At 46.4% G+C, this 7,644-nt stretch overlaps 1 long non-coding RNA gene across 1 annotated transcript; it reads left to right on the forward strand.

Annotated features, from left to right (window-relative positions):
• The first annotated feature begins 944 nt into the window (after positions 1–944).
• LOC138565945 (uncharacterized) lies at positions 945–6,836 on the forward strand. The gene is made up of 3 exons (XR_011301726.1): positions 945–1,115; positions 1,259–1,369; positions 6,582–6,836. It is a non-coding gene; the product is annotated as an uncharacterized lncRNA (long non-coding RNA).
• Positions 6,837–7,644: the final 808 nt, after the last annotated feature.

The following is a 7,644-nucleotide window of genomic DNA, read 5'->3' on the forward strand; positions in this document are numbered from 1 at the left end:
TCATTATTATCATTATCAGTCTCCATGTCACTCAGTGTTGAACTTGCACTGCAGGAATACAAATGCATTGCCCAGGCTGCTGCTACAGAGCAGTGGCAAAGGTTGTCTACCAGCTCTGATTGCCTTCTGTGAAGTTAGGTAATTGAATTTGGTGTTAACTTACCATTCAGAATTATACATTTTTAACATTTGAACATATTTCTGTTACGTTCTGGCTCCGCGCAGAGGCAGAACGTTGAAGGCCTCTGAGGTAGGCCGCAGTGGCGCAGCTCTGGCCGGAGCAAAATGAAACACGCCACACGTTGATAGAGTCTGTGCCCGGAACTGCCTCCCTTGCGCGGGGGCGGGGCTTTTATTCAGACGCCCTGCGTCACCGCGTTGCGGGGCGCAGGGCGGACATAACAATTTCCATGTGCTCTCGGGTGGGTTGTGTATATTAGTATGCTTCAATGGTGCCAACAATGTATGTTTTGCATTTTGCTGTGATGTAATTGTTAAGCAAATTATTATTTAGGAAACTTTAAAAATCCTACATCTTTTTGGTCACAGAATGTTGGCAAGTATGCAACAACATTGCTAAACTGTACACATTCTCAATTGTGTTAGGCACGGTGTGATTCTGACTCTAACAGAATTCAGTCCTCTTTCTCGATCCATGATTTATGTAGCAGCCTTCACTCAGGGATCAGACTCTATGTCCATGCTGCATATACTTTCCATGCAGGGCGCCAAACATTACGAACTGCGAGTGCAAGGGGACCACAATCCTCCTTGAACATTGCATCTGAAGACTTTCAGAAACAAATGGATGTTTCATCTTCACGCGTGACGGCGATGACAAAAGGTAAAGGTCAGCCTTGCCCACTCTGTTCCGGCTTCTTAAATGCCTTTCTCCGTGGGTTTCTCTCTTGAAGGAGGGACGCATTCTCCTGGGTGCAGTCTTTCAAACCTTTTTTTCTCAAGGGGCCGTCTTCCTTCTTTCACAGCGGCGCAGGAAATGTCAACTCCCTCCGAGTTGCTGTATACAGCTTGACTAGTTATTTGGAACATTCCAACTGGAGCCATTAAGAAACACATGAATGTGTCATATACACGCACGGCGGCTATGACACAAGGTAAAGATCTAGCCTCTCCCGCTTTGATTAGCCTCCCTGAATGCTTTCTGTGTTGTTTTTCCTGCAAGGAATAAAGCTTTTCCCCCAAGAGCAGTTTCAACTTTTTTGGCTCAAACAAGCTGTGTTTCTTTTTTTCTTCACAGCAACGTGAGGAACTTGAGCTTACTTTGAGTTGCACTGATTCATTGCACACAGTCTAATGGGAAATCTTGCCATAACATAATTACAACTACACATGGTAACAAAGACAACAGGTAAGGATTTTTTTTTCTCCATGCCTGCCCTGTCTGTTTTTCCATGTCCTCTCTTTTCGAATTAAAAGATTTATGCACCTTTAGAGGTGAGATGCAACCAAGTCGATAGTGGTTTGGTTTAATTTTTTTCAGTCAAGAGACAGGTTTTGTATTTGTATTTGTATTTGTATTTATTTATTTGTATTGCGCACCTTGCCCGGAGGCTTGCGGGCGCATGTTTAGTAGGCAGTTACAAGTTGCAGAGGAGAAGTTACAGGTTCCAGGAGAGGAGGTTAACAGTTACATAGGTAGTGATACAGTATAACATGAACGGTGAAAATGACAATGATACAGTATAACATAACGGGTGAGAATGACATAGATAATAACAACAAAGTAGCAGTACCCAAGGTTACAGTAGAAGGGTACGCGCTGTGAGCAGTTACAAATTTACAGGATGTCTTGTTCCCGTAACCAAAGTTTAGCTTTGGTTTTGAATACGTGGCAAAGCGGAATGTTCCTTAGTGCATTGGGGAGTGAGTTCCAGAGCTTGGCAGCAAGGACCGGAAAACTTGACCCTCCTGCCGAGCGTAATTTGAAGCTGGGGATGTCCAAAGTGTGCGCCTGGGCAGCTCTCAAGGGTCTGGTGGCTGTGTGATGCGAGAAACGTGATATTAAGTAGGCTGGAGCTGCATTGTTCTGTGCCTTGTGTGTGAGCACAAGTGATTTGAGTGATATGCGGTGCAAGATAGGTGACCACTGGATGTTGCGTCTGATAGTGGCTATATGATTCCGTCTAGGTATGTTGAATGCTGCCCTAATGGCGTTGTTTTGTGTGACCTGTAGTTTGTCCAGATTTCTTTGGCTCGTCCCAAGGTATAGGGCATTGCAATAGTCTATTTTGGATAAGATGAGGGTTCTCGCGAGGGTCAGACAATTGTCTGGAGTCAGGAATGGCCTGCAGGCTGTAATCAATTTGCAGGTGTAGGACGATGCAGAGACAACTGCATTGGTTTGTCGTGTGAGGGACAGGGTAGAATCAAGGTAGATTCCTAGAGTTTTGGTGACATTGGCCACTTTGATGTCAATCCCGTCAATAGTGAAGGAATTGTAGTTGGCGTCAAGTTTCGCGAGTTTAGTTTGGGAGCCCAGGATGATTAACTCTGTTTTTTCGTCGTTGAGGCAGAGCCCATGATTGGCCATCCAGGCCTGGATGACGGAGTAGACCGTATTAAGAGATTTTGAATCGGTTACAAAATCACCAGTGATAGGGATGAGTATCTGGGTGTCATCCGCATAATTAGTGTAGGAGACACCCAGATAATCAAGGATATCAAAGAGTGGTTTAGTAAACACATTGTAAAGGGTGGGAGATACACAGGATCCTTGTGGGACTCCACAGGGGACGTGGGAGGGGTCAGCCGCTGCTAGTGGAGAGAAGACCCTCATGGTTCTGTTGGCAAGGAATGAACTGATCCAAGAAGTGGCTGCTTCCGAGAAGTGGGCGGCGATTTTGAGATGATGACAGAGAATTTGGTGGTCAACCAGGTCGAAGGCAGCTGAGAGATCAAGGAGGAGCAGGAGTGCCAATTTGCCCTTGTCTTTCAGGTCCTCGATTTGGGTTTTCAGGTCCAGTAAAGCTGTCTCAGTGCTATGCCTGGGACGGAAACCAGATTGTCTCAGCCCTAGTAGATTGTTGCGTTCGAGATACTCCTGGATTTGGAGATAGGCTGCGCGGTCAAGGATTTTAAGCAGGAAAGGCACAGTGGTGATGGGCCTGTAGTTTGAAGGGTTGCTGGGGTCAAGATTGGCTTTTTTAATTAATGGTATGACCCAGGCATCCTTAAGGTTGTCAGGTACGGTGCTTGATTCAAAGGAGGCATTTATGAAGGAGGTAATAAATGGGGCGAGCTTGGGTGCGGCTTCCTTAATGATGACAGCGGGGCATGCATCACCTTGGCAATTGGAAGGTTTTAGTTTAGATATAATGATTTCTACTTCCTTGATGGAGAGGGGAGAGAAGCTGAATGGTTTGAAGTTGTGATTGAGTGCTTGTATTTTATAATTCAGGGTGGTGCTCGTTGAACTTGAGAGGTAGTTTTTTTTTGCTTTGATTTTAGTTTGGAGAGTGGTGATTTTGTCTAGTAAAGCATTTTGGATGTTTGTACACCAATCAGTGTCAGGGGTACACTTATTGAGAGGAGCGATAGGGGACTCCAGTTCCTTAAGTATCTTAAACAGTTCCTTAGTGTTAGAGCGGGCTTGGGTGATTCTTTTATTATAAGCTTCCTTTTTGGCAGCAAGGATGGCTTCTTTATAGGCCAGGGTGGCTAGCGTAAGATTATTTTTGTTGGCCAGGGAGGGGATACTTTTCCATGAGGCCTCTGCTTTTCTTTTTTCTTTGCGTAGGTCACGTAGTTGCGGAGTGAACCAAGAGTTCAAGTGCGTCCGTGGTTTTTGTTTACCCAGTTTGATAGGGGCGATAGTATTAAGGGCTTTTAGCATAACACGATTATAAGTGTCTACTAATGCTGTGGGGTCAGTGCAGGACTCTGAAGCTGCGTGCAATAATGGGAGGATGAGTGGTAAGAGTTTCTCAACAGTGATGTCTTTTTTATTCCGTGTGCGCGTGGGCGGTGCGAGGTTTTGTGTGTCCTCAGGAGGGCTAGTGTTAATAGAGAACGAAATAAGATGGTGGTCAGACCAAGCGCAGGGGGAAACAGTAATATCATTAAGGGCACAGTTCATGTCGGCAATCCAGTCAAGAGTACGACCTTTGATGTGGGTGGGCTCTGTGACATGTTGTGTGAAGCCGAAATCAGTCAGGACATTTGCAAGATCTGAGGCTTTGGTGTCATTCTTGTCCAAGTAACCCAGGTTGAAGTCACCCAGGATGATGATTTGGGAACTAGGCTTCGCACTGGATGCTAGAATAGAGGAGATATCTTCAACGAAGGTAGATGTGGGTCCAGGAGGCCTGTAAATTAGGTGAACAGTGGCTGTGTGATTGGGCGAGATAGATAGTTTGAGAGAAAGCGATTCAGCTGAGTGTAACTGAAGGCTGTCCGCAATTCTGATGTTAAGCGTATTCTTGAATATGACGGCTAAGCCGCCGCCCTTAGTTTGGTTGGTATCTCTCTCGCACCTGATTATGGTGTAGTTGTCAGGGATAGCGAGTGTCAGAGAGGGTCCAGAGGCTGCGTGCAGCCAAGTTTCCGTGACTGCAAGTAGGTCCAGGTTGTCTGAGACAATGAGATCAGCAATATCAAGGGCGTGAGCTTGGATAGAACGTGCGTTTATAAGAGCACCTTTGAGCTTAGGGACCGTGGTAACGTTGTCTTGTTGAGTATTCGAGGTAGGAGTAAAAAGGTGTTGTGGTTTGTGAGGGCTGGAACTGCAAGTGTTGCCTGATGCAGGGCTGGTAGTGTGGTAAGACCAATGTGTGCATCTAGATGCTAATTTGTGGTTCCTGATTGATAAGGCACAAGGTAGGCTAGGTTGGGTAGTAGCAACTGAGGTAGCGTGGTGAGCCTGTATGCTGTCGTTAGAGGGATTGTAGGCTAGAGGTGTGGTGGGGCGCGAATCGTGGTAGCTAGTGCCAGTGGCTGTATTAATTGTTGCAGCGAGTGGGTACTGTGATACGAGGCGCAAGCGAGAACCAAGCCTCAAGTTTCTACTGAGAATTGTGCAGGGGTAGGTGTTGATGATATCATGGCAGGTATGCCTGAAGGGCTGGCGAGAGACAGGAGAGGAGGGTGGGCTGGTTCTTGAGTTCAATCTGGTGTTTCTCATAGCAGTTGTACAAGGTTGGTTAGGTGTTGGTCTAGTAGTGAAGTGGTGTATCCAAAGTGCTGGATCATCCAGGTACGGATTCGCAGGTGTCATGGTGCTGAGCCACAAGGAAGGGGTGGTAGTTCCCATAAATGAGCTAGTGTAGGAGTCTTGGTTTGGATGAGGGTTGGGTTGGCTAGTCCAATATCTGCTGTATGTATACAGTAAGTGGAGGAGGGTTGATAAGCACCAATACATGATGTGGGTGTTGCTAGTACACAGGGTAGCAGGTGTGGTTAGTTAGTGACCAGAGGCACAACACACTAATCAATGTGGTCTGTAGGCGACCATAAGGCACAACACACTAATCAATGTGGTCTGTAGGCGACCATAAGGCACAACACACTAATCAATGTGGTCTGTAGGCGACCATAAGGCACAACCTTATGCAAAGTCTTACTAGGGATATGTTGCATTGCCGAGCTCATGGGTAGGAGGGTAGAGGTGGCAATAGTAGGCGCAGGGGGCTTCTTCTGCTCCTTGATGCTCCATTGTGCGAACAGGGGGCAAACAGGGGCCTTAGTACGGGCCTTCGTAGGCGGCCGCCGGCGTTTCCGCCTGCCGGCGGATATGGCCACTGCTAAATACAGCAGTAGCTTAGCAACGAGGCGCCAGCCTCGTTATGGTGCCGCGTCGCGCCCGGCATCGCAGGGTCAGGCAAAGATGGTCAGGCGGGCAATTTATGCGCTCCCCCGCTCTGTGGAGAGTGCAGCAAAGGTGCTTTGCGTAGGCCAAGGTGGATAAGGGCAAGGGCCTTACCAGGGCGAAGGAATCGTGTGAAGGGATGAGATGGACTGGAGGCCGTGCGTCCGCGTGCCTCGATCCCCGCTCCGACTTCTGATGCGAGGAGGAGGAGGGGCTCCTGCCCTCTCCTCAGGGAGCTGGTAGTGCGCAGACTGGGCTCACTGGGGGCAAACAGGGGCCTTAGTACGGGCCTTCGTAGGCGTTTGTCATATGGCATGGGTGCCCACCACCAATGCATGGGTGCTTTCCTTCCCCTGCACCCTTCATTTCTATCCTTGGGTGATTATCAGTGACTTTTAGATAGAGCTATCACGCATCCACCTATTCTCAATCTTTTAGGGTGGTTTATCTATCTTACAGCCAACATTTGTACTGGCTGGTTGCTCTCTCCTTCTCTCTTTCCTCCCCTGGCTTGCTCTCTTCTTGGGGTGGACCGCTTGAGCTGGGGTTCTTTGGGGACCGAGCAGTGGATCATTTTAATTTGTTAAACTGTTCATTTAGCAATCCTGTGGTTTAAGTGATTGTTCTCTTCTTTCCTTTTTCCTCTTCTTTCTTTCCTCCTGATTTGAAATCATTAAGCTTGGAATGGGTGCATAGTTGCCCGTCATGCTTCTGTCTGTGGACGAATAATTCTAATCTTGTGAATTTTCCATCACAGCACAAATTAGCCAAATTCACCAGTTTCCATCCACTTCGCCCTGAGGAGGCTGGTCCCCAAATCACCTTGAGGACCCTTGGTAAAGCCGAAAGTCGACGAAGACCCTGGATACATATACATATCTCTAAGAAGTAGAGATTTTGTAACAATACAAGCAATGGTTATATAACCTGTAAATAGTAACATTAAAACAGTGACAAATGTAGACATTTGCAGACAAATTTGTTTTTTGGTTATATGTGTCCAGTTTGTTCAGTGATGTACAACTCTATATGATTTTAATGTGTGTTGTTTTTTTATCACTATTGGTTATGCTATGTATGTGTGTGGCATGTATAAGTGGTGTGAAAGCAATAGGTCTGTTTGAAAAATTGGTATGAGAGCAGTGTCAAATTTACATTGCCAATTAGTACTGCAAATTTCGTTTTAGGTGAATTATGTTATATGATTTCAAATTTTTTGAATAATACAAATAAGAATAAATATTTTTATTTTATACCGACTGAAAGATTTTTCTTTTGTTGTTGAAAATTTTGTTATATTTGGCTAGAGGGCATTGCAATTTTTGTGTGTGTTCATTGACCTAGTTCTAGGTTATTTAGTGCCCTAGCCTCTGTTAAGCTTTTTGCTTGCACCCCGCCTTGTGTTGAACTATTCAAAATCTGCAAGGAACTCGCCAATCCTACTGCAGTCTCCACTTCTCTTCTGTACTGCACAGGCCTCCCACTACAAAACCAAAACTCTGGACATCGTGTGCTTACTCTTCTCTTCTCCCCTCGCTTTTTTTCTCACCCGCTCTCAGTCTTCCCTTGGCTCCCCTTACCTCTTCCTTCCTATTCTCATCCTTCTCGCCCATAGCACCGGATGAGGTCTCTAAACAAGTCCTGTCTATGAAAGTCTCTTCCAAATAGGTGCTCCCCAGCTCCTCCAAAACTGTCAAGGACTACATTGCATCCCTTGCTCCAGCGTTGGCTGATTTTTGCAGTCACTCCTTTGCCACCGGCTCCTTCCCACTACCTCTCAAGCACTCACTTGTGCACCGTCTCCTCAAAAGCGCTCTGCT

Source organism: Ambystoma mexicanum, chromosome 2p (assembly GCF_040938575.1).
Source record: "Ambystoma mexicanum isolate Mex_15411 chromosome 2p, UKY_AmexF1_1, whole genome shotgun sequence".
Classification (NCBI taxonomy): domain Eukaryota; kingdom Metazoa; phylum Chordata; class Amphibia; order Caudata; family Ambystomatidae; genus Ambystoma; species Ambystoma mexicanum.